This window comes from Haemaphysalis longicornis, unplaced genomic scaffold (assembly GCF_048455015.1).
Source record: "Haemaphysalis longicornis isolate Haplotype H1 unplaced genomic scaffold, Haemaphysalis longicornis Haplotype H1 scaffold_2, whole genome shotgun sequence".
Lineage (NCBI taxonomy): Eukaryota > Metazoa > Arthropoda > Arachnida > Ixodida > Ixodidae > Haemaphysalis > Haemaphysalis longicornis.
In genome coordinates this window covers 213641318-213668253 of record NW_027526295.1, presented here as the reverse complement: position 1 = coordinate 213668253, position 26936 = coordinate 213641318, and the positions used below count along the sequence as shown (strand labels likewise).

Here is a 26936-nt window from a genome sequence, read left to right as displayed (position 1 = left end):
GAACGCACGGGTGATGCGAAGGAACTCTTCTTGGCCAATCGCTTAAGTGGGTATGTGGTGGGGCCGCTTTCGCACTTAAAAACTCTTCTTGGCCAATCGCCCTAAGTGGGTATGAGGTGCGGACGGACGGACGGCGGTGGACGCGTGATTCAGGGTCGCTTAAGATAATACTGATTGTGGAATTAAAAGCTATTTAATTCCACACTAGCCTGGTCAAAGTTTCAATGACTTATGGGCTTGGCGCCTCGTGATCCCGATGTATGCTATAGGATTCAACCAGGGCTTCAATCCCATCTCGGTGAGGTATATTTGTGTACAGAGAAGTTACATCTATAGTTACAAGGAAGGCGCCATCAGGGTTGTTTATGTTGTTAATTTCCCGTAGGAAGTGGTTAGTATCACGAAGATATGCCGAATGGGTAGCGAAGGAACTCTTCTTGGCCAATCGCCCTAAGTGGGTATGTGGTGGGGTCGCTTTCGCACTTAAAAACTCTTCTTGGCCAATCGCCCTAAGTGGGTATGTGGTGCGGATGGACGGACGGCGGTGGACGCCTGATTCAGGGTCGCTTAAGAAGGGCATTCGCACTTAAAAATTACATTGACATAAGTACCCCAGAAAGCGGGGGGGAAATCGCCCCGCCGGTAGCGTAGTGGTTATCGAACCAGACCGGTATTCTGGAGGTCGTGGGTTCGGATCCCACCTGGCGGGCATTTTTTCTCCGGTTTCTGTCTTTCTTTCCAAATTCTTTATCTGTTTCAATGACCTACTAGAACCTCCCCTTTGCTTTCCGAGGTTTTCTTGACTGCCAAACCTTATTTCTGTGTTATTTCTACGAGCCCCTCATTTCCTATTCTGATTCGCTACACACACACACACACATATATATATATATATATATATATAGAGAGAGAGAGAGAGATAGATAGATAGATAGACAGAATGAGGGTTGGCAGTAAAGAAACCCTCGGAAAGCAAAGGGGAGAATTCTGTTGATGTCGTTCCTTGTGTGTCGGCGTCGCTTCGTCGGGAGGGGTCAAGCTCGCGAACTTTGCACACTGGAATGAGGACCCTTATATATATATATATATATATATGTAAAGCACGATTGTTGCCAACGTTTCAGCAAAGAGACTTGCTTTCGTCAGGGCCCTGAGGAAAGCAATTGTCTGTGCTGAAACGTTGGCAACAATCGTGCTTTTACCTTGTTCAAAGTTTTATTTTCTTATATATATATATATATATATATATATATATATATATATATATATATATATATATATAGATAGATAGATAGATAGATAGATAGATAGATAGATAGATAGATAGATCGATAGACAGAATAAGGGTTGGCAGTGAAGAAAACCTCGGAAAGCAAAGGGGGGAGTTCGGTAGGTCATAGAAACAAATGAGCAATTTTTTGAGTCAGAAAGAAAGTTGAAAAAATGCCCTCCGGGTGGGATCCGAACCCATGACCTCCAGAATACGCGTCTGGTGTGATGAACACTACGCTACCGGCGGGGCTGTTTCCCCAACACTTTCTCGATTATTTGTCCCCTTCACCCTGAGAAGTCCGAGTGGCGCTGGCTACCACCCCCATGTGCAGGAAACAAAAAATACCTTAACATAAATACCCGAGAAAGTGGTGGGGAAACAGCCCCGCCGGTAGCGTAGTGGTCATCGCACCAGACGCGTATTCTGGAGGTCGTGGGTTCGGATCCCACCCGGAGGGATTTTTTTCAACTTTCTGACTCAAAAAATGCTTCATCTGTTTCTATGACCTACCGAATTCTCCCCTTTGCTTTCCGAGGTTTTTTTGACTGCCAACCCTTCTTCTGTCTCAATTGAACGAGCCCCTCATTATATATATATATATATATATATATATATATATATATATATATATATATATATATATATATATATATATATATATATATATATATATATATATATATATATATACCGTAATTACGCGATTCTAACGCGCACACGATTTTCCTGGCAAAACAAAAACGAAAAAACTTGCACCTCTGATTGTAACGCGCACGGAACTTCGTGGGGAATAAAAACGAATGCGAGAGAAACGGGCGATTTAATTCCCGAAGTAATCTCACTCCTCGTCGCTCTCCGCTGACCACAACTACTCGTCCTCGGTGCCGTCAAGCGCGTTCGCGATGCCACACTCTGAACGAACGTTCAACCATGGTCGATGGGATCGTGGCCCACGCCTGGCACGCCCATCCCGCGAGCTTCTCCAGAGGCTCACGCTTGAGCCGTCCGCTCGTTTTGAACGCGTGAGAGCCGCTGCTGCCATTGCTGTTATCAAGCGCGCAAGTGGAACGATTTGACGATTTGTGTGAACGCCGATAGAAAAGCCTAGGCGCCTATGCTTCCTGCGTCTGAAAAATTGTTGCTAAAAGTGCGAAAAGCTTTGGCGCCATCTTGAGATGGCGATGGCGATGGGTGGGATGAAATTTCCACTGTTTCGGCAGTTTCGGTTTCGTATCCGATTCTAACGCGCATACGATTTTTCGACCTATTTTCCCGGAAAAAAAGTGCGCGTTAGAATCGGGTAAGTACGGTACTCGGCTAATTCCTTCTCTAAAATGTATTAGGATGGGCCCGTGTGAATGGACTCAACAGGGTCTACTCTTCACCTGCCTTACCATTTCAATGCCAAGGATTTCTTTTTGCTGTTTTTTCCCACCGAAACGTTCATTTCTGCAGGGAAATGCTCTGTACTATGTTGTTCAACCCTAAAAATACCGTTAATGCACAAACGCAGCAAAAACATGGTGTAGAGAGGGATAGGCAGACAGCGCCCGATTTATCAGCAATGTCGGATAGCACTACTCCGAGACAAATCTCAATAATCTCAAATTCGCCATGGCACAAATTGCTAAATTCGATGTAGATCATCTCAAATGGAAATTAATTATTACTTTCTTTCTAGTAGAGTAAAAATATCACTATACAGAGTGTAGAATTTACGGAGAGTATTGCACAGATTGCGCACCCGTGATGGAAAGTGGAACCCCAAGAAAACAATTTAGCCAGCTACCAGACGACGCTACGCGCGCAAGATAAGTGCCCCAAATGGAATGGTCATCTGCTTAAGTAGTGATGGCACAGCTTAAGTGGTGATGGCACAGTCTTTCCGGCGGGGATTGTGCTATTAAATGGTGAGTATGATGCAACGCAAAGACGGTGGAAATTCAAAATTACGCTTCTGAGCGCCGGAATGAAGACGAACGAGAAGAAACACAATGACACGACTTTATGAACCTGGTTCTTTTGATGTTGCCACTCATGTACAAAATAACATTCAAATGCAACCTTTATATGAGTGAGAAAGCCTTGATCATAATGCATTTCGCAGGAATTTCACTTCTGAGCTCTTCTTGCCACACCTGCACCGGTAGTACTAAGAATTTCGGGGCTGAACAAAACAAGTCAAAAGAAAAAAACGGCAGGAAGGCTGTCATGTCGGTCAAAAAGCTTCACTTCTAAGCAGCCAACTGTAAATATTCGAACACAGACTGATCTTCCTTGAAATACCGCACGACCGAGCTGCTCAGTTTATCCTTTTGTTCTTGTTCGTTGCAGGAGTTATTCCCGATGAGCCAAAACGAAACCGAGGTGCTTGCGGAGCGGATTAGGGTAAGGATATTTCCTTTTTAATTAAACGCTGCAAAACTGTTGGCGCGTTCACAAGACCTTGACAGCTCGAAAACGTTAGACTTTGTTAGTGTCTCACCTTTACAATTCATTTGGCCGACCATCGATCCGGCTTCATTTACTGATTCCTGATTCCTTTCTTTAACACCATCCCCTAGTTTTCTCATGATTTGAGAATTAGCGGACTGACTTAATTCCTCAAGAAGCCATGCACACAAATTACAAGTTTGTGTTATTCGAAGGATCTGGTTTTTGTAGTGCCTTTAGCGCTTGTCGACTGAAAACTGTGCTTTATTCACTGCAAAAATGAACAGTTTAGCCAAAATTTTGATACTCCCGCTAAATCATGTGCTTCGTGACGTCGGCAATCAAGACGCATCCAGACTCCCGAGCAGGTGCTCAAGTAAACGTTGGTGCATGGTTCAGTCTGCAGCGAACGGCGAAACGCCTTGTTTACCGTCACACCTTCTGGATGGTGCACCATACCGTCAGAACAGCTGTCCGCACTCGCGTTGTTTATGACCGTATGTGCACTTCTCTTGTTTTTGTTGCAGTTAATAGTAATCGTTTCCTGAATTGTTGTTTATGCTCGGCAAAACAGGGTCACGTAAGAAAATGTCGCTTACGCCAATCAGCCAGTGTCGTGTGAGACAACCCCAAAGCGCCGTACTGCTGCGCTGCTATGACAAGCACGGTGCGTGCAGTACCAACAGCAATACGCACTGGTGATTCTGTGTTTACGTGTACTTTCGTAACTGCGCTGCTATGACAAGCACGGTGCGTGCAGTACCAACAGCAATACGCACTGGTGATTCTGTGCTTACGTGTACTTTCGTAACTGCGCTGCTATGACAAGCACGATGCGTGCAGTACCAACAGCAATACGCACTGGTGATTATGTGTTTACGTGTATTTTCGTAACCACCATTGTTTATCTCACAATTCTTACTGCTATAAACTCAACAGGAAATTCAGGCTCAAATACCTCGTTCTGCAAGCTTAAATGCCCTACCTTACTTGGGTTTGCTTTTGCCGGCCTTAGCCAATCGCACAGCTGCCCATTGTACATCATAGGGTCTAGTGCGGGAAATGAGCGAGAGGGTCGCATGGCCATCCTCTTTTTCCCTAGTTATATAGTCCACTTGAGAGAAGTTTGTGTTTAAAGAAGTGCTGGCAGTGTTATTCTAACGAGGCAATCTTTGTAATGACCCAAACTCCCATTTTTTCTGCATGGCCGGCTTAAGCCTCCAATTTTTCAAATGTATTTCATCACCAAACATTTCTGATTTTATTCCGAGGTGGTAAATGAAGTTAAACGGAGCTGGTAAACGGAATTTATGGTCTTGGCATTCACACTGCATATTTTGCCACCCTTTTCGCCAGAAAGGGTGTAGCATAAGTGGGAAAAGGGCATTGGGAGGCCCTTAAAGCCTTTTTCTTGAATATAAAAACCCTCATTCGTAGCTTCCCTTTTTGTGTGAAAAAAAAAAATCGTGTTCACCAACTTCAACAGGGTGTTGAAAGGGTGTGGAAAAGGCGTTCAGCTGTTGATCCCGTTGGTTTTTTTTTTTTTGCTCAATTAATTTGTGGTCTAAGTGGTGTAACTTGGCGTGTTGAGTTTGTCTGCATGTCATGCTGCCCGCTCGGCCGATCCACATAGTCACGCGTAGCATGCGCTGCCCACACCCTTTTTTAGGGTATTAAGCAACCTTATACCACTTCACGGGGTTCACAAGCACACCCGTTTTCACCCTTACACCCTGTTTAAGGAAAAACACCTTTTAAAGGTGGGCGCCATGGGACAAGATATTTAAATCCTTTTCGGCCAAAAAGATGTAACAAAGTTTAGTGTGAGGGTATGATGCGTGACTCACGAGAACACGAATACTTTACGAATAAGAGACACAGCACAGTAGGGAGCGAGCACAGCATTTTGGTGGCCGTTGCCATACTTGGTGGTCTGTGTACTGGGAAGGCGCAGAGGGTGCGGGAATTCCCGTGTCACTCAGAACAAATTGCTGGGCCCCTGGTGCGACGCCCATTCATAATCTTATTAGAAGATAACTTTCAGTGTATTGCCTGTGACAACAATGCCTTTGCTGCTTCGGTTTTGTTTCAACTAGGTCACCCACGCAGCCACCGTCGGCCTAACTAGATGAAATCGTTTCGCATATTGTGTGCCAGTTGATCCTCTCAAGGAAAGATTAACAGACTTTTCTTTGCCTTTGCTTAGCTGGCAGTTATGTCTAAGATACACGTTGTAACGTAAGCTGGGCACTTTGAACGCTCGCGCACCCGCACGCACGCACACAAACACACACGCGCGCGCACACATACACGCACACACAAGGGTTCAAATCCTGTTGCACAAGGAATGCGGATAGCGTTTCAGCACCCTTACGACATCGGCACAACACGAAAGATGTAGCGCACTTCACGAGTTACGTGCATCACCGTAATTGTAACATTGCTGTAACATTCCTCCCATTGAGAACGTCGTCATTCCACCACGTCATTCTACGGTGGCCAGCTGGAGAAAAGCAGGTTCCACCTGCCAACGGGGGATGCAGATGTACTTCCACATCCCCGAGACCAATTGTCAGTTTCCTCCAGCCGGCCACCGTAGAATGTGAAGGGGAGTTAAACGCACTGACCCGAGTGGGCTGTTGAGAACAATGTAACAGCCTCTCGCGAAATGAACTATAGACGCGTGTTGACTGAGATATTCTAAGCAATGCACCCAAGCGTACATGATCTTTCAGTCACATTTATTTGTTTTCCTCCCAACTTCCGGTTAGAAATGCGTGAGCATGGACCTGTTGCCGGAAGACGTGAAGGTGGCCATGGGCGTGGTTCGCTACCTGCGCCAGGGCCTTCTCATGACGGGAAAATTTTCCTGAAGAAAAACAGATCCTACTGACTTCCAGTCTTGACTGTTTTTCCTGGTTATTCTGTGTTCGGGCGCATTCATTCCTGTCTTGCTCGTATACTCACATGCCTCTGCCCCGGGACTGTTCCGAACAAAAAATTTAGAACCAACTTTCAGAAGAGGGCTCTTCGTTGCGATGGTATGTAAGTGCCATGAACTAATCCTGCGCTTACAAGACAAACCACAATGTACCTAATGTGTTGACATAATGTACTTCCATTGCATCGACAGTGACTAGTTTGGTGCAGCTTGATATTTCCATGGACTCAACGGAAACAATTCATAATTCACGTCGTGTAACTCGTTGTACCAGCCTGACTGCATGTATTCAAGCGATTATGGACACTTACTTACGCATGCCCTCTCGTAAAGTGTTCTCACGGCTATTACCACTTGTTCCAGTGTTCACCACAGAGGAACATGTATTCGAAAAAGAGAGCCTCCGCCACGCAGAGTGTGCTTACTTCCATTGCACTTTAACAGTTACCTTCTAAGGACACCTCTTATGGTGACCTTCCCAGCGGGAACACTCGCTGGAAGGAGAAAGTGTGTATGTGTGTGAAAGAGAGAGACAACGCTTTATTTTGGAGCCTGTGTTCAAAGGACCACTCGGATTCTTGGTAGGGTTACAGGGGGTCCTTCTGCGGAGGCTTCGAGTCCTGGTGGCGTTATCCTACGCTGTGACCCACGCTTGCCCGGACCACTCTAACGCGCCGCTTTTGAACACCTGTCCCTCTTGTACGCTTCCCGTGTCAGAAGCGCTAATCACTTGTTGTTGACCTTCTCAGCACTTAGAAACGCATGACTGTAACCACTCTGAGGCACAAGGCTGCATCCTGCAGGAGACCCCTGATCTTAAGCGTTGGATGTGGGGGCCTTCTTGCATTTGGGGGGGGGGGGGGGGAACGGGTGCAATGCTGTACCTTCAAAGACTTTTGCTTGTGCGGGAGGGTAATCTCAAACAAAAAAAGAGTTCCCTAGACTATGGCAACTCACCACCAACTAGACCAGCACAGAGTACTACTCAGTGTTTTTGGTAACTCTGCCATTTCTCGCTGTTGATTCCTCAATGAAATAATGAAATAGTACTCCATCCATCGAATAATAAGATGAACGATCCTGCGCCTTAAGGTGTTTTCAAAATACAGTTGAAACTCAATTTTACGAAACCCCATTTTACGAATTTCCCAATTTCACGAACAAATTCGGATTCCCCGCGCAGTTGCCCACAGGCTTAATGCTTTACGAACTCGAAATAACGAAACAAACTTCGCCGCCAAATCCGATTTTATGAAGCAAGCCGGGAAAAAAGTAGAATCAAAAAAGAGGTTTTTCCAAATTTATGGCGTCTAGAATGTCTGGCAGTGGCCTGCCAGCGCAGGAGCGGTAGCAGACTGCCCCACACTTTCAAAGGAGCTTCCACACTTCTATTTCCGAGGCTACGTCGGTCGCACAAGCCCGCAACACGAGCACGAGGAGGCATCGCCCAGTTGTTGGAAAGAGCTTCGTCGGCAGGACAAGGTGGCCGCAGATCAGAACTTGGACGACTTCGTGACCGCCGACGCAGACGCGCACACTGACACAACAGAAGTTCTCGATGACAAGGAGATAGTGCAGCTTGTTTCCGTCGCACAAAAGGAATCTGAAGATGCGAATGATCCGAGCACTGCCGAAGCTCCCGTGCACACACCAAGCCGGCTGATGGAGCCCGTCGACCTTCCGAGGCGGTTGGCTGGGGCACACGAGGGTGCCCAAGACGCTTTTATTTCACTGGCCAGCTACGAGAAGTGTGCGCTGCTGATTTTCACGGAGCGCGCAGGCGAAAATCACGAGCTTTTTCTCTAGGCAATAAATTTGTCGTTCTCTCGATTTTACGAAGTTACTGATCAAACAAAATTATTCGCGACTCCCTGTGTCTTCGTTAGATAGATGTTCAACTGTATAACGAAACATGCCAAATGCTACCTTCCCTTTAATGTATTTCAAGCAAGCATAAAACCTTATTCTTGAAACAGCCATAGCAGGCTTCTACGAGCTTTTAGAATCACAACCCGATTTCAAGCAAAGCTGTAAGTTCGATTGACCTCCTACGATCTACAAAACGCGACCTGAACGCCTCCAACTATAGTGTCCGAAAACACTGCGAGAGCTTGCACGGTGTCGAGTTATTTCGGTGAAACTGGTAATCGCTCCTTAAACAGGCATAAAATTCTCTCTACTTCTTTTATTGGTAGCTTTTCCCAAAAGTTGTAGTCAAGCCAAGCATTGCTCTGCACTGCCTTTGCACCACACTTCATAAAATGTCCATTTATTCCGTTAAAGTGACACTGAAGTGATTTTTAAACACTGTGGTATTATATGCGCAAGTTGTAATTTCAAGTCCTTGGCAATGTTTCGAACCCTCTCGGCGCATTTACCTGACTTTATTTAGTAGAAAAATCAATTTGAAAGAGTTATCCTCCTCACTGGATTCTCCTTGCCGATCTCTCATGACCTTTAGTGTGACGCTTATTCGAGGCAGGCTTGCCTTGACTACGCTACTGCACGGCTCGCCAACCGTACGACAAGGAAGGAAGCGACTACACGCTTTATGCCGGGAAGAATGTGCCTTCAGTTTCTTGGTTTGCAGAATGTAGAAAGCTTAGTAAAATCTATCAAGTCAAAACAGCTCCACACAAGCGCATATGCAACCATTCGCTGACAGGTACGCTAGTACAAAATTTAAGCCCAATTAAGATGGAAGAAGAGTCAGCCAAGTTAATAAAGGTACTAAGGAATTACAACCATCAGAAACTTTTATTGTAAAGTGCGCAAGCAAGATACCGGAAGCACCTTTTTGCGCTGGGTAAAAAATTACAGCGGCCAGCAGCACGACCTTGTATTGGTGAACGCGGTTTCTACCTTGCAGTCGCTGGTGATAAAATTATCGTGGGAATTTCGAAGACGCTCACTGCACAAGCAGCGAGCGCCAAGGTTAGACCGAAAAACAAGTCATCTAAGCTGCTGGAATGTCTACACCGAAAATAGTCTATAAGGTATGTATGTATGTATGTATGTATGTATGTATGTATGTATGTATGTATGTATGTATGTATGTATGTATGTATGTATGTATGTATGTATGTGCGTACGTACGTACTATTATGAACAATATGAAAGGGAACACAGTGTTGCGACCGGAAAGGCCGACTGCAGCCGGAAAGAGGTCCAGAGCCGATAGGCAAACGTAACTGTTTACTTCATAGCGAGAGGTGAGCCGAAGCCAAAGAACAATGCCCCGACGCACGAGGTTACAATACAGGACTCGAGCAGAGCGACAACATCGATTTGCTGCTCTAACAGGAATGAGTTACAACGCTTGGGCAGCTCTATTTATACCCAAAAGCGATAACGGTCAAACGAAACAAGCGACAACACGCCACGAACGTCACAGACACACACAACGCTCTTTCCAGTGTTCGTTAGTCGTCGGGAGCCTCCGCGCACGTTGAGTCCGAGAGAGGGGAGAGAGGAGGATTCCGTTGCGATCGACGGGGCCTCTGTGTCCTTGAATAGCGTGGAGACGAGCCTCGCCGGTAGCCGCCGAAGTTTTGAAATGCGCCCAAAGCGAAGCGTCTGACGCGGCTTGTCGCAACTTGTTGCCGACATGGTGGCGCCTGTTTTCAAATGCGCACGAGTGGCTTCGCTGCACAGCCGAGGAGTGATGCGGGGAAGTACTGCGGCGCTGGCCGATTCGTAACAGCTTCTCCGCCGGGGGTCCGAGATCCCGATGAATAAGGGTCTTCAACCGTTGTCCGGAGGGATGCTGTCGAAGTGAAGTGTTCGGCAGACGCTCGACTCCAGGCCTGGGCTGTACGACACCGTGCTGGAGCTTCACCGGGCGGGTCACTGGACGAAATGTGGCTCCCCGAGAACGTCTCTGGCTTGGTCAGGCAAGCAACAGAACAACACAGGAAGACACAACCGCATCGCCGGCAAGTGCGAAGACAAATCCACCCTGAAGCTGTACCAGGCTTTTGGTTGCGATAAAATACGCTAATAACTAACTACTCTAGTTATATCTTTGCCCAGCAGTACTTTAGACAAGTGCACAAACCTGAAAGTTGACATTTCGCGTGATTGGAAATGTCCCACACAAAAAGAAATGTAATCGTAAAGGGCGAAACCTGCTCCAGGAAAAACAATGAAATTGAGAAAATCAGGCGTCTACAGGCCACTTCTCGCTTTAAGGACTCCGACTTAAGCCATCAGCATTGCTATTCAGTTTCCCCTTTTTGTACCGTATTTTAGGTGCGCCCCTTCTCTGAACGCTGCTGCGACCGCGTGAAAGGACACCGGTCGTCTTGTTCCACAAAGGTCGAGCGCGCGGAGAAGCGAACGAGATTTTCCAACGTTCAAACGAGAGGCGCGCACTCCTTTTTGGAGACGGCGTCCCCCTGGCGCGATGCGAGCTCACGGCTTTGCCCCTAGGCGTGCCCGCACTCAAACACGTGCCGCAAGTACGCGCAGAAGTTTTCGCTATCTCCTCGTTGCTCGCCTTTTTACGAACGCGTTCGGCAAGCAAACGTCGGAACGCGTTTACGTTCTGTCCTCTGGGCTGCCGCTGATCGGTTCCCAACTTCGGCTCAGCCGCAGGCGACACCGGATTCTCAACTAGCTCCGCCGATGCTGGCCTATCGTCGGGAGCATCAGCCGGGAGTGACACGGGCACGACGAGCTCTTTAGACACATTGTAGTTCCCAACAGTCACTACCTCGTCGTCCCTCACGCTTTCAGCGACGGCCTCGGCACGCGAAGACCGAAGCGTGTTCCCGTTCCTCACTGCCAGAACTACACTACAACCAGGCTGCCCTGTCTCAAAAGATGGCTCAGCCGCCCCAGACACCTGAATCTCTACGAGCTCGGCTGGCCGTTGCTCGAGGTCAGCTACATGAGCTAGTGTCATGACGGAATCGGCTTGCTCAGTGGCGAGATCGTCATTTCTCCCAACTGAACCGTGCAAACCGTTCGCTGCCTCGGCTGCAGGCTTTCCCACCACGTCGCTCGTTTCTGCACTACCGTCCGAAGGAACAACCTCCGTTTCAGCGGACTCGTGCGGCCTCTCGGTAACCTCACCGTTTACGCATTCCTGCGAAACGTCGCTATCTCGCGATGTGTTCACGTTCAAGTCGGTAGCCGTTCCCAAGGCCTCCCGCGAATTTCAACCGTCCGCACACTCCGCCGAGATCTCCAAAACAAACGCCGACACATTATCGCACTCAGTGGACACGCACTGCCCTCTGCCGCCTCTGCCGACAGTCTGAGCTAATGCGCCGTCGTTATCTCTCTGAGCAACCTTGCCGCGCTGCTGGGCCGCAACGGTCGCCTCCGACTCGCGCTCCCGAGCGTCTGCTACTGGCAGCGCTAGCACGGTGCTTTCCTCGACAACGAGGTCTTTTTCGAGCAACAATTCTAACTCAGGCTTCACTTCTTCCTACTCGAGTTGAATTTCGTGCTCTAGGTTCTTGTTCTCCCGTCGGAGTCTCTCTTTTTCGAGCTTCTTTCTTTCCCTTCGGATTTGCTTGATATCGAGGTCATACTCTCGCATCTTTTCCTTGTGTTTGAGTTTCAGCTCTCGCATTCTTTCCTCGTGTTCCCGTAAAAATTTCTCATGTTCTCGCTTCTTCTCCTCGCGTTCTTGTTTTTGTTTCTGCCTTTCGAGCTCCTGTTCTCACTTTCTTTTCTCGCGTTCCTCACGCTGGCGCTCAGCTCTGCCTCTGCAGCCTGATCTTTCGCGGTCTCCCTGCCATTGATCAGCTCAATGCATTCCGACAGCTCCTCATCGTCAGCCCCAACAGCGAGTATAGCCTGTATCAGCTCTGGCTTTCTCAGCGCGTCCGTAACATCCAAGCGCAACTCTTTTGCAAGCTCCAACAACTGCGGTTTTTTCAACGCTTTCAAATTCATGGCCGGTCTAGAGTACTGCTTTCCCACTGCTCCAAAAATGTTTTGCGCGAATAACCCACGCGACAAAAACACATGCCCTACCAGCTATCTTCAGAAGCCTGGTAAAACTCACTGAAGAAAAGTCCCGCACTCACCCTTGACCGCCGTGAATCCTGCGAAGTCCGAAGCCGCCTTGACGTCCGTGGTGTTGGGTCTCGCACCGCTGGCTTCAGGTGTTACGAAGTTGCCATCCGACCGCTGCCAACCAGTTGTTGCGACCGAGTGGGCCGACTGCAGCCGGGAAGAGGTCCAGAACCGATAGGCCAACGTAACTGTTTACTTCATAGCGAGAGGTGAGCCGAAGCCAAAGAACAATGCCCCGACGGGCGAGGTTACAATACAGGACTCGAGCAGAGCGACGACATCGATTTGCTGCTCTAACAGGAATGAGTTACAACGCTTGGGCAGCTCTATTTATACCCAAAAGCGATAACGGTCAAACGAAACAAGCGGCAACACGCCACGAACGTCACAGACACACACAACGCTCTTTCCAGTGTTCGTTAGTCGTCGGTAGCCTCCGCGCACGTTGAGTCCGAGAGAGGGGAGAGAGGAGGACTCCGTTGCGATCGACGGGGCCTCTGCGTCCTTGAAGAGCGTGGAGACGAGCCTCGCCGGTAGCCGCCGAAGTTTTGAAATGCACCCAAAGCGAAGCGTCTGACGCGGCTTGTCGCAACTTGTTGCCGACATGGGGGCGCCTGTTTTCAAAGGCGCACGAGTGGCTTCGCTGCACAGCCGAGGAGTGAGGCGGGGAAGTACTGCGGCGCTGGCCGATTCGTAACAACAGGAACGCATAGAAAACACCCTCAGACCCAGCTATGCGCGATACGCAGCGGCCACCGTCGGAAACAAAGGGGTAAGGGGGACGCTGTTCTAACAACTGTTCCCATCCCCGCCGTGCGTCTTATCGGCTGTCGGACGATACCACATTATCGGCGAAATGACGTAAGCTGCTGCTTTGTAGAAATAACAGCGTGGTGGGAGTGCCAACGGTTAGTGGAAGAGTTCCCTCGTTCCCCCTTTGATTTTCACAGCGCCATCTGCGTATCGCTCCGAGTCTGTTTGCAGGCTGTTTGCCACTCGTTCCTGTGTTCCCTTTCATATTGCTCATAATAGTACGTACGTTTGATTAAAACGAACAACTTTCGGGGTGACCACCACTGGTTGCGATTATGGGTAGCAAATATGGCATTCACGCGAATAGAGGGAAAGAAAAGTAAAAGAAAACTACAGTGCGAAGCGAATTCGCGCCACGGAGGAAGAGAGGGAGAGAGACAAAAAGACAAGCGAATAAAGCTATTACTTCTCCCACTCTTCAACCCACGGAGCCAGCGGAAAAGAAAGTAAAAAAAAATTCTCCCGCATTTCCCCGAGGGGGAGAATGTGAAAGTGCGAATGCACGGTTGTCGGCCCGCTTGCGGCGCTTGCGCTCGGCCCCCGCAGCCCACCGCCTCGCCGCCTTCTCTTCCATCGGGTTTGTAGTATCACGTGTACACCACGCAGTTATCAAGCCGCTATAACGCCGCTGAGTCGCCAACGCACGCCGCTGACGACGTAGTTTGAATGCGTTAAAGATATAAGGCGCGTCACTAACACTGATATCAGCGTCGTGTCCGTGGCTTGGTGTTTTGTACTGAAATGTTGCAATAAAAAAAAAAAAAAAAAAAAAAGTGTCCGTGGCTTGGTCGGTAGAGCGTCGCGCTGCGGCCGCAAAGTCCTCGGATCGAAACCTGGCACCGGATGCTGTTTCTTTTTTAAATATAGAGGAGCACTGCGGACGCCGCCGCCGCCGCCGCCGCCGGCGGTGGATGGTTTGGGGTCGCTTATAAAGTGCATTCGCACTTAAAAAGACGGAGGTCGAGTTTTGTGGCCGTTCTGCTCTGGAGGAGAGAGGCGAAAAGCTAGGAGGGTAAAAAAGTAAAAACAGCGACGATGGAGACTTCCTGTTAGCGAACGTAGCAGCTCTCCTGATCAATGCCATTTCTCAGCGGGAGCGTGTGAGTTAGCGTCGGTTCGCGTCGCGAGTCCCACCGCGTCCCCGCAGTGAAAGTGAGGAGTTCCCTCTCTGCTGCGTTCTCGCTTGAGGTAGCGAGTGTACGCTCTCCATCGCTGCATGACAGGCAAGAGCACTTGAAGGCAGTATTAGATGCAGAGCATCTGATTCACTCGCCTTGTCCCTCCGGCGTCGTCGTCGTTGTTGTCGTCGGCGTTGTCCACCCCTCTGCCATTCTCCTCGCCGCGCGAGCTGCGCTCTCCGCCGCTCTCCGCCGCTCACCCCCTCTCCTCTCCGATAACGAACACTCTCTCGCGAGGGGCATTGGATTGGATTTGATTTGATTGGATTGGATTGGATTGGATTGGCTTGGCTTGGATTCGGTTGGATTGGATTTGGATTGGATTGGATTAAAGTGGATTGTGTTGGATTGCGTTGCGTCATAGCCGCGGCACGTTGCGTCATAGCCGCGGCAGACGCGCTGGGGCCGGCGCATGTGCAGTACTCTCTCTTCCGCGGTTTCCTCTCCTTCGGGCGCGCTGCGCATATAACCGGTGTGCCGTTCTCCGGCGAAGCAACATCCACGCTTGGCTCAAACACCTAGAGTCCACGCCGCTTTACAAGTACGCCAACGTCGTCATCGACTGGGACCAGCTTACGCAGTCCCCTCAACGTTATGAGCGCTATAAAACGCGTTCCCTTCGCCGCTCCGCCTATGCGTCGCATCTACACAAGGGTTCCCGCGAGGGGAGGTGGGAGTTTTTTCTATGAAGCTTCGCACTCAAATAAATGTTTTTTGTCTTTTTCCTCCACGGTTAATGTATATGTAATGTCCTCGTAATGTCCCGCTTATTGCCCCATTTATTTAATTCCCTCGGGCCTTTTAGTGGGAAACAAATGAAATTAAATATTCAAGAAAGATCCGCCACATACGTTAGGGAAGGAGAAGCAATCTGTTTTTCTTTTACCGTAGCTGGGTGACGAAAAGGACAACGCTTGCAAACGTTCTGCAAGTTCAGCTTCGTCAGGGAATCAGCCACCAAACTCTATTGATGTGAGAGGATGGAAGGGACCTCACAGGAGTGCAATGCCCTCCTTCGCCCTTACCAATATTCCATCTTAATTAGTGGGGTGTTCATCGGTGGCATCATTATCATCATGATCGTCATCTTCTTCGTCATCATTGAAACTACCATCACGACCCTTGTATAGCCGTAATTTTCTGCCAGGCTCACCCCACGCAATGTAGACACGACAGGAGAACATGGAGGAAGGAAACTGTCGTCAGCCACCCCCATCTCATGTGACAACGCTGATGCGGTCTGATGGTGACAGCTCTGGAGTCAAAAGCAGCGAAGGTGGCAGCCGGATAAATTCGGCTCTGGGATAGTTCTTGGCCGCTTTTTGCATGAATTACCCGACTGATAGAGCTTGGGACAGCCCGTGCGCACGCTACGCCCATGTCCCGATCTGACGAAGAAAATATGGAGAGACCGCACAGAAGATTTGGAGTATTTCTTTTGTGGTGCACCCCATTCACTTCCTTGAAGGAAGAGTAGAAGAGGTGCACCTTGAAGCCGACGATGAGCTGCGAGAAGAATTGGGACTGTTCACCGCCGCTGACCTTGGCTTCATCGTGGCTGATCTGGGTGACGGGTTCGGGTACGTGTTGAGACGAGAAGCACGTTTTGAAGTCCTATCAGCCGGTGGAACCAAGGAGCCAACGAGTAGATGAAGTTGCTATCTGGGATGACGTGCACACTGTTCGGGTTGTGGAAAAGCGTACTTCGGAGCTGCAGTGCGCGTGTGTTATGGACGAACTCAGTTGGTAGAGTTTCAGCTCTCAGAAGGCCCAGCAAGAGGACACCGAGGGACAAATCGCTGTTGCTTATAACTTCTTTTTAACTTTTACCACGACGATGGCACTGACACAGTGCTTCCCGTGTTAATCTTGCCCATATTTTTTTCTTCCCACCATTGCGGACTGTACACGTTTCTCGGGCCTTGACATTAAAACATGTTTTCATTCCACTTTCACTTTGCTGTCGTTTACACCCCGGTCTGAGCAGAAACAAAATAGTTGTAGCGGCACGAAACAGTTAGATCTTTTTCGTTATGTATTGAACTTTTCCTTCCAAGTCATACAAAATAAAAACAGCAACACGTGTGACACGAGACGCTTGTACAACTTTGTTAGACGGCAATGTGGCGTTTCATTAAGTGCTCTGGTTAGCTTTCTCTGGGAGAACCTATCAGGAGCTTCTCAGAATGGTGCCGAGTACTTCAGGTACCTTATAATGTCTACTGTGGCGCCGGTAGGAAAGACTGCATTATAACATTTTCCTTAGAGGAGAAAATCCAGCAGGCGAAAATAGAACGAGTAATGCACAAGCACCGCCTTACGACTGGCATATTATGGTGAAGACTTGAAGCTCAGATATGGGCAAGTAGAACAGAACGGACACACATTTATGTTCATTAATAAGCGTGCGCCGTGAATGAAAAGAACTCGTCTTATAATTTACTGCCTCAGCAGAAGTCAAAGCGATTGCTTAAGACAGTGCAGTAAACACCGATGCACTGCGAGCACCTGTGGCTTCGCCAGGTGCATTATGTGGACACGGAAAGAGTGCCATGGTCATATTAACGTTATACAGTGACGTTGTGTTAACAAGGGGGTATCTATCCCGGTTGGTTGGTTGGTTGGTTGGTCAGTTGCCTGTAAGGCGATATGATCATAATAATTAAACGATGATTATGACGATGATCCTTTTGATGTGGTAGGTGCCTAACCACAAAAACCGTTGCATAGAACAATATTTGTCATTTTCGCCTTCGTCAACGCTCGAGATGCCCAAGATGTTAACCGTTTAACGTCGTAACCGTCGCCATCATCTTAATCGACGCGCGGACAGTTGGCAGGCAAAAAGAATCATCGTCATTGCCGTCGTCTCACACTAATTTGACTACCCCATCTGAACGCCTTGTTTTCGAGCTACAAGCTACCGCACTTGCTTCATTCGGCGTCAGCTGTCTCGGCCACGCAAAGGAAGAAATGTACTCTTTGATAAACTAATTCATTTAGGCCGCGTGAGGACTCTGGACGACTCTTCTGCTCATAATCGATTTCCTTAATGCAGTCCCGGGCCCTTCAAAATGTTTTTTTTAATGTCTGTCTTTTAAAGCTATTCGCGAATCGCAAGCCCTTGAAAATCGCGCTTCACGAAACTGCGCCACTACTGTAACAGAGAAGATACGTCGAGGAGGTGAGTGCAGACAATTCCATAAGTAACGGCAGATGGGCTAGTTGAATGGCATGGTTACCTATTGAAAAACATGCGCGAAAGAACTCAATAGAAAGGAGAGAACTACACAGACTGAGCGCCAACTATAGACCAACCATCATAATCTTCCCCTGCGTTGTCAGTGTCATCATCGCTTTTCATCATCGATTTGTCATCATCGCATTGCCATCATCGCTTTTATCGACGCAAGAGATTGGCCTAGAATGAAATGGTAAAGTTTGGTTCGTTGGTGAGCTTGGGGGTTTTCCCCGTTTGAGGGGTGTGATGTACCCGATGACGAGATGTACGGAGGTAGATGAAGAAAGTCTATTTACAAGTGTTTTCAAATATACAGAAGACATTGAAGAACAATACAAGGTTACTAGGTTTTACTGGAATGATACTGGGTTACTAGGTTTTGATTGAACTGTGCAGTAGCGCACGAGAATATAGCGGCCAGGGTTCCTAACGTGGGATACACAGACCGAAAAGATGCTGACCGTAGAAGGGCTGAAAAGGTACAAAGAGTGGAGATATGGCGCCCAGAGACCACCACAGGAGCAAGTCTTGCCTGCGGCTGCTCGCAACCGCAGCTCCTGACCAACTGGTTGAATTTTGCGCATCCAGTCACCGGCTAGCCTCCTTCAACGAATCCTCCGCCAAAAGCAGTGCACTACACTGCCTGAGAGCTTTGCACTCCATGTGCGCCCCCTCCGTCCTTCCGACGATCAGGAGGAAACACAGGCATTCCCTCGATGTCTCTCAAGGAACAAAAAATTCCCCGCATTTCCCCGAGGGTAAGAATGTGAAAGTGCGAATGCATGAGTTGAATTTGCGCGGTTCGGTAATGTTCGCGAAAGAGAGATCACACACACACACAACTATAAAGAAAGAAAGATGCATTTATTCACAGACACCTATTTGTGTTGTCGTTGTACTTGATTGCTAGAGCGGATCTCAGCTTTGATATTTCGTGTCAGTACTCCTTTAAGCGGGTGCATTAGCCCTTCTCACGCCCGATTCCTGGCCAATCTCCCACGTGGGTATGTGCCATGTCAGCGGCCAGGCAGCGCGCGCCCATCTCCCCCCGTTGCCAAGGAAGACGAGGAGATTCCTGGCCAATCCCCCACGTGGGTATGCTATGCGGACATCGCCGGTGGACGCAGGTTCAGGGTCGCTTAAGAAGTGCATCGCACTTAAAACAGTGGAACCGTCGATGATGGTTTCCTCCACTCCAGCCGACAGAGGGCAGACGGAACAAAATATGCACTAGGACAGGGGAGACATAGCCCCGTCGGGGCCAATCGGCGCTGTCATTGCTATAGTAGCAGTTAACTGTTCAATATTATCCGTCATCTTCATAGGTGCGAAAACTATTAGCAACTAAAACAATGATCGTCACCGCGTTCCTTAGGCCGCCCTTGCGGACAAGCTGAATTTAAACCACTACAAATTAAGCCGACGCCGTCGTGTTCAGAGAGCTTCGTATATTCGTAACGCAGAGAAAAGTTTCAAATTTGGGGTGTTTAACGCACCACCTGGACTGCCGTAGTTGAGACTTCCGGATCATTAGCGTGCGCTGATACCTCGGCACACGGGTGTTTTAGTTTCTCGCCTCCACACACACAAAAAAAAGGTTGTCACGGGCGCATCGAACCTGCGTCCTTGAGTTGAGCCGCGCAACGCCTTAGAAACTGAGCTCATTGTCGCGAAGTGGCCGAAATTCGGAGAAGAAATTTGTAAATATATGTGGAAGCCACCAGGGACATTTGTATACGCATACATTTGTGAGAATTGCGGCCCGTGTGTACTAACAGACGTAGGGTCAAACGCCCACTCTTACTGAAAACGAACTAACGGGGCATCGCCATTAGTCATTTTGGGGACCGTAATGTGTCGCTACTAGCAATAGTCTCTTTTCGAACTAACGGCAATGTTAGTGCCAAAACTGCTAGTCCCTCTACATTTAGTCCCTTCACGGTTCAACTATTGCTCCACCATAAGGACTAAAAAGGGTCGTGTTCTGAGTCCCTCCTCCACTTCATTTGCTCCTTACACTCCGCTAATGGGGGGGGGGGGGGGGGGGGGGGGGGGCACGAGTGGGACTCAGAATACCAGTGCAACGGTGGCTGCTTTGCAGATCAACTGTTAGTCTCCCCTGTTAGCCCACTGGAGACCAACTGTTGTTCCTCTAAAGATCAACCAACAATCGTTCCCATTATTCCCCCTATACCAGTTTATGCTTTCAAGACTGAATTTTCACCCTTTCATCCTTTCATCCCAGAGAGAGACAGAAAGAGAGATTCGTTTCGAGTTACGTCCGAATCGTAGAGGTTTGGTCCATTAGGCGGTGGCAGTATACAGTTTGAGCCAGGGCATGAAGGTGCGGCACTGGCTAGCGGAAACGAAGGCATCTGTGTGTCCATCAATAATGCTACGTGCGCTAAGAGTTAGGCCCATATACGGGTATTGTTGAAGGAGAGAGGCGTTGGCACTGCAACTGTTTGCTTGAACACAGCGTTTACTAATCTCCCAAATGTGCCACACAGATCAGCGTGGCCGAATGGCAAATCCCTTAACCTTGACAGGCTGCACGTGTGACACCCCGGTACGTTGCTTTGAACCCCATTGTATTCGCTTGTTCCAGCTGTTACGTTTATCGTCCTTTTCAAAACTAAGCCGAACGGTTGGCATCATAAATCGGAATCGCCATTTCTTGCCAACCTCAATTAAAAAGCAATTATACCATGCTCTGTTCAACTCTAGCTTGGGTTATTGCATGCTGTTGTGGGGAAACACTACTGAAATAAATATACACAAGTTGACTGCATTACAAAAAAGAGTGTTGCTAATTATTGAAAATGTACATTATCTAGAACACACCGCTCCAATCTTTAAAAAACATCGAATTATAAAAGTGAAGGATATGTTTATTCACAGACTGATATGCAATTACCAAAGGGCAGTGAAGGGAAAATTAGATTTGTTTTTAAACCTAACTTAAAGCAAACCACATACACATACTCGTTCCGTCAACAGTCACCATGGGAAATTTCATTTTCCCGCACAAATTATGGGAAAGATTAGATCACGCTTTGCCTACAATATTAAATTATTTTCACTCAAAAGAAGTTGACATTATGAAACTGAACCCGAAGAAAACTGTCGAAATGTTCCTTTAAAAAGTGCTTGTGGCTATCTTTTGTTTTTAGTGTGTTTTATTTCAATGCCATATCATAATGCTTAGTATGTTTTTAAATGTATGTTTTAATGTTTTAATGTACGTTTGCTTCTGTGACTGCATTGTGACCACTACCGATGGGTGTCCGCAGCCCCGTCAAGCCGCAAATGAGCGGCTTTTTCTCCGGCCCCTCTTTTTTCGCTGTACTTTTTGGAGCGAAAAATAAAACTGACTGATTGATTAATTTGTATAACGAATTGACGACAGACCGAAGATAAATAGCTACGAGGGGAGAAAAACCATTGTTCCTTGCAATACAGGCTGTTAATGGCGAGACCCTATAAGGAAGTAGGAAACATTTAGTCGCACTTTAAGCTGTTTATAACTCTCGATCTTGAGCCTTCAGTTAGATTCACGAACAGCTGATCACACAATATTAAGCCCGTTATGACAAACTCACCTACAGTTTACTTGGCCATGGGATTCACGCTTTCTTTAATGACTTCAGCAGGAACGTAGCGGATATGACGATTTCCAGCCGACTGCGCAAACAGCGAAAAGGCTGGTATTGAAGTCCCCTTTTAATGCCGCAGCCATGCACCGTGAAGTAGCCCGCCCGGTCGCTCTGCTCTGCCTGTTCCCATACTGCGCACGGATGGTGCCAGGACCGAATAAAAGAGGATTTGATCCCTGCGGAAAAAGCCCCGGCAAGTCCATATACCGCCTTCCCTTGTAATGTATCTGTGAATCTACATCGTACAATCAGACATAATTTATTGGTACCCAGATGGCGTACGCAGATAACGCACGCTCGACGGTTAGGGGTTGCTCTATAGATGTGTAATTTCCATATAACTTACGAAACGTAACATCAGCGCAAATGCAAACTTTATGTTCAATTCGTACATTTCTTGGTCAAGATATATTCTCAAGTTTTATTAACCATTCCTTTCTTCTTCACTGAATTTTTTACTTAATCCTCATATTTTTCAGATGCGGTGTTTTACGTCTGATGATAATCTCCAGATGAGTAAAACCGAGTCATAGCGACATGGCACATTGTTTTAACTGCGGAAATTAATGAAAGCGTATTTTCCATTATTTTCTTCTCTCACGCGAAACTATACCCCGAATCTGCCTTCCGAAGTAGACTGCGGCTGGCAATTGTTTAGTTTAACAACAAACTTTTTTCAAGACGATCTGTTTCCATTGTCACGCCGGCAGACGACCCAACATACCAATACCAAAAATAAAGATGTAGTCGCCTTTTTTTTATGAATACAAATGCTTAAAAGCAAACATGTTCAGAGCTTCAAACGTTTTATACCATCCATCAATAACAACCTAACCACCAAGCATGTCCCGAAATTTCACTTAAAAACGAAAGAGAAATGGTGGCCACTCTTACGAAGTTGTCATCCCAGAGCTGGCAACCCGTTGTTGCATTCGCGCAGACGTCCCCGAACCGAGCTCCGTCGCCTCCGCCATGCCAGTTAGCGTGCTGGTGAGCGGCCAGCAAGTAATGATTGATTATTGATTGTAGGGCTTAACGTGCCTACGCAACGCAGGCGATGAGGCGCGCCGTAGTGGAGGGCTCCGGGTTAATTTTGACCACCTGGGGATCTTTAATGTGCACCGAAATCTCGTGCAAGCGGGCGTTTTTGCTTTTCGTAGCCATCAAAAAAGCGGCTGCTGCGGCCGGGAATCGAACCCGCGCCCTAGTGCTCAACGGCCAGCAAATGTTGCTGCCTTGAAGGTGACAAGAAGCCGAAGGCAAACGTACTGCTTTACTGCATGGCGAGAGATGAGCCGAAACAAGGCAAGAAGAATGCTTACAGTACAGGACTCGAGCACAGTGTCAGCATTGATTCACTGCTCCAAAAATGAATGCACTTCGGCGCTTGGGGTTCGTATATATACCCAAAGCGCTAACGGTCGAACAGGTATTTCCCCTGCTTTTGCACACGGCGCGACATAGTACAGACACACGCAACGCTCTTTCCAGAGCTCGTGACGGGTCGGTAGTACCGGCGCACGCAGAGACCGAGAGAGGGGAGAGAGGATGTCTCCGCAACGGTGTCCGCGTCCTTCTGACAAGTCTCTGCATGCCGTATCTGTCGCCGCCGAAGTTCGAATCACGGAGACAGAGGCGCCCGCGATCCGACCTTTCCCAGGCATGTTGCGGCTTGTTGGGATCTGCTGGCTGTCGCTGCAAGCTTGAGTCATGAACAGAGGGGCGCCCACGCGGAAGGCGAACGTTGTGGGGGCTCTGCCACAATGCACAAAAGCGCTGCACGAAGCCTGGAGCACAGCGGCGCGCTGATTCGTAACACAACACGTCTGCTTGCTTCGCTGCAAATGTAGTTGAAAACCCATATTTGTTTACGCCACCCCTATTTGTAATACCTTTTCTTCTCTCCCCATTTTTCAAAATTTTATCCCCTCATACTCTTCCCGTAATGTGTTCAATGGAAGTGTGCCCATTTCCATACCATCTTAAAGCGACACTGAAGGGATTTGTAAACATTGCGGGATTACTAGCGCAAATTGTAGTCCGGAGTCCATAGATCATGTTTCGACCATTCTGAGCGAGTTTACGTGAATTCATTTAGTAGAAAAATCAATTCGATAATGCCGTCGTCCTTTCTAAATCCTCGCCCATTTTCTGTGGCGTTTTCATGTGACGTCAGGAGGAAATGACTTAGCCAGACTGAGCTACTGCACGGCTCGCCGCCCTTCCGCCAGAGTCAGCCGGCCCAGAATTTAGTCCGCCGGCCACCGACGGGTCGTCGCAATTCGTTCGCTCAGTTGAAACGAAGCCCCAACAAGTTTGCGAATGTACAGTTTAGTTAGTTTGTACACTGTATTTAGCTTCAAGTCAAGGTCGCTCCACACAAGCGCTGCACAAGAGCACATGCGCCGCTTCGCTGACTGGTACGCTAGTAGGAAAATCTAAAACCACTTGAGGGCGGGAGAAGAGTCAGCGAAGTCAATATAGGTACTAAGGAAATAAAATTAACTGACAATTCCACCGTACCGCGTGAAACTAGGGGGCACGAAGCACGTTTTTACGCTGGGAGAACAAGTACAGCGGTCAGCAACATGACCACACATCTGCGAATGGTTTTCCGTCTAATAAATGCAATTGCTAACCGTGAGATATTGTGGAAATTTGTGGGACGCTTACTGCACGAGCGCTATATAACAAATAGCCACCTAAGCTGCTTGAAATTCTCAAACTAAATAAAAGTGTAAAGTGGTTATACATTATATACCTCATATTTCTGACGCCGGCCCCTCTGATACAGGCCACATAAGCTCAGAGGCTCCTCTAGTTGCCGACCCTGCATCATCATCAGGGGCAGCTTTGGCTTGCTCCCCGGCTGCAGAAAGTGCAACTATTGGTCGCCGTACTGCTGCCCGGCCTTGAGATCCTGATGGAACTGTGGGTAGGCGAGGTAGAGACGCTACACTGCTGTAGGGTGTCATGGTGGGAGCTCTTTCTTTTCAGTTTGGAACGTTAAATGTTCGTGGCTTGCGTAACAAGAGGCATCAAGGCCAGCTTCTTCACCTAATGCGGGGTTGGAAGCTTGATATATTGGCCATTCAAGAAACAAACATTCAGTCTGATGAAGGGACTGCGGAAACTCTAGCTCCTTTTCAATCAGAGTACGAAGTGTGCGTTAGCCACGCCAAAAGGTTTTCTGCTGGGTGCATGCTCTTTCTGAACAAGCGCCTCCAATGCTGCGTGGAATTTGTATCCACTGATTCGGAGGGACGCCTTATCGTATGCGACCTAATGATCGCGGGACAGTCATGGAGGTTTCTTGTCGTTTATGCACCGTCTCAACCTCGTGAACGGGAAGAATATTTCCTGTCATTACCGAGTCACCTGCGTACTGACCGCCACTTAATGGTCTTAGGGGACTTTAACTGTGTGTGTAACCCGAGTTACAGGTCATGTGAGCACCAGCGATCGGACTTTAGCGCTATAACATTGGAAAACATTGCTCGTGACTTTCATCTTTGTGACATTGGAGAAAATGACCGACTGCAAAATCGCTTTACACAATTTCAGGGAGCCTCTCACGCTAGGCTAGACCATATTTATGTTTCTTTAGATTCTCTACCGTGTGTCCATAGCTACTGTGTTCATCCGGTATTTTTTAGCGACCATTGCCTTGTATTTGCTGCGCATGGTAGCCAACAGTGTCGGAGTCGTCGCCTGAACTGGGAATTGTGGAAATTTATTAATTCTTTACTATCCCATCAGCTCTTTTTAAATCGTGTACCAGAAATTACGGAAAATGCAAGAAGTCGCTATGATCTGCCAATGCCCGCACGGTGGGAATTATTTAAGCAAGAAGTGAAAGTCACTGCTATTGAAGAGGCTACAGTGATGGCGTTTGAAAAGAAAAACAATATAAATCACTTAAATAAATTGTTGAGCGAACTTTATGAACTTGAAGGCCGATGTCCAGGTAAATATATGGATGACATTCGGAATGGCAAGGCGCATCCATAGATTTTGGATATACATTTCATCCATAGTTCGCTTGACCAACCATCTGACTGGTTCCCTCTTTTGAACGATTGTGTGTGTTTGCCTGAATTTTGATGTATATGTGCTTCTCATAACTTCAGTGTATTCTTTTTTTTTGCTTGTATTCCTCGTACTGCAACGTCTGAGCGTATTCTCCCATGTAATAAAGAAAGAAAAAAATAGTCCGTGGCCGGGTGGTCTGGAGCGCCAGGCATGCCATTTTGAAAGTTGCAAGTTCGAATCCCCGAGGGTAAATTCTTTTTTTTTTTGTTCGTCGATTTTTTTAGTTTTCGGCCCATGTTTTCTATACTGAGTTCCCCATTTTAGGGCCGTAACGTTCATTATTCCACGAGCGAGTTCGCAGAACGCGCGCAGACTGACACTGACGCGCTAGCCAGTTCTCGTTGGCGTGCTGTTGCCACAAGCACCGACTGCTTGCGGGCAGTGGGCACAGGCCAGAATCCACAGACCCTTGGCCTGGTGCGAACACGCTTTTTACGATACAGGCATGAGTGAGGCAAGCTCCGAATATGCGGGAAAAGCGCGTGGCATTTGAGCATCTGCGGTGACGCGGAGGGCGTTCACCCACTGCGTAGGCCTCGGCTAGTGATTGCTACGATTCCAAGCCGTACTGGGGGGAGGCATATCTTAGGAATTTTACTGCCGAAAACATGGCACAAGCGCATTACGACGATTACTGAGATATCGAGAATGCCCATCTAACGATGCCGTCGGATGCGAAGCATGTTGTTTTACAGAACCGAAACCGAAACTTGTTTGAATGCTAACCTTGGACATCGTCAAATAAAGGTGCATCTCTTCCCGTCGTCACAGCCTTTAGTTGGTGCGGCCGCCGAAGACCGCGCATGGTAGTTTTTATTCTTTCGCGCTTAATAAAATAATTACCGTCTTATTAACGGGATAAACGATGAAAAGTGCGTTAATTTGAGCCAGTCTATATACGCAGTGCAAGCTAAATCGGAAGCTTGGCAAATTCACTTCAGTGTCCCTTTAAAGCGAACGCTTTCTTAGTGAGACCGATGGCGTTCGGTCGATAAACTAAGCAATCCCCCAGAGTTTTTCGGTTGGTTGACCGAAAAACTCTGACAAGATCCGTGGGCACTCGGTGCGTGTGTGAAACCAGGTTTGCATTGTGTCAAAACGGTTGCTTGAAAATTGTGAAAAAGGAACGGTTATAGATAAGAGAATGCACGCATAGATCGTGGAGAATGACTACAATAGTATACATTTATCTCATCATCCACGTATCGGTATACATTGAGATCGTTCGCAGATTCGTTTACTTAGTGCGGGAAAAATCGTCGCGTGGGCTTCTTCTTCG

At 47.9% G+C, this 26936-nt stretch overlaps 1 long non-coding RNA gene and 1 other non-coding gene across 2 annotated transcripts in view; both read left to right on the top strand.

Moving 5' to 3' along the window:
* LOC144167620 (uncharacterized) overlaps positions 1-6675 on the top strand; it is a 46426-nt gene extending 39751 nt beyond the window's left edge. The window contains exons 4-5 of the long non-coding RNA XR_013322067.1: positions 3608-3661; positions 6478-6675. This is a non-coding gene — a long non-coding RNA (uncharacterized LOC144167620). The remainder of the gene's footprint in view (positions 1-3607; positions 3662-6477) is intronic.
* Positions 1658-1730, top strand: Trnat-cgu (transfer RNA threonine (anticodon CGU)). The gene has a single exon. It is a non-coding gene; the product is annotated as a tRNA-Thr (tRNA).
* Positions 6676-26936: the final 20261 nt, after the last annotated feature.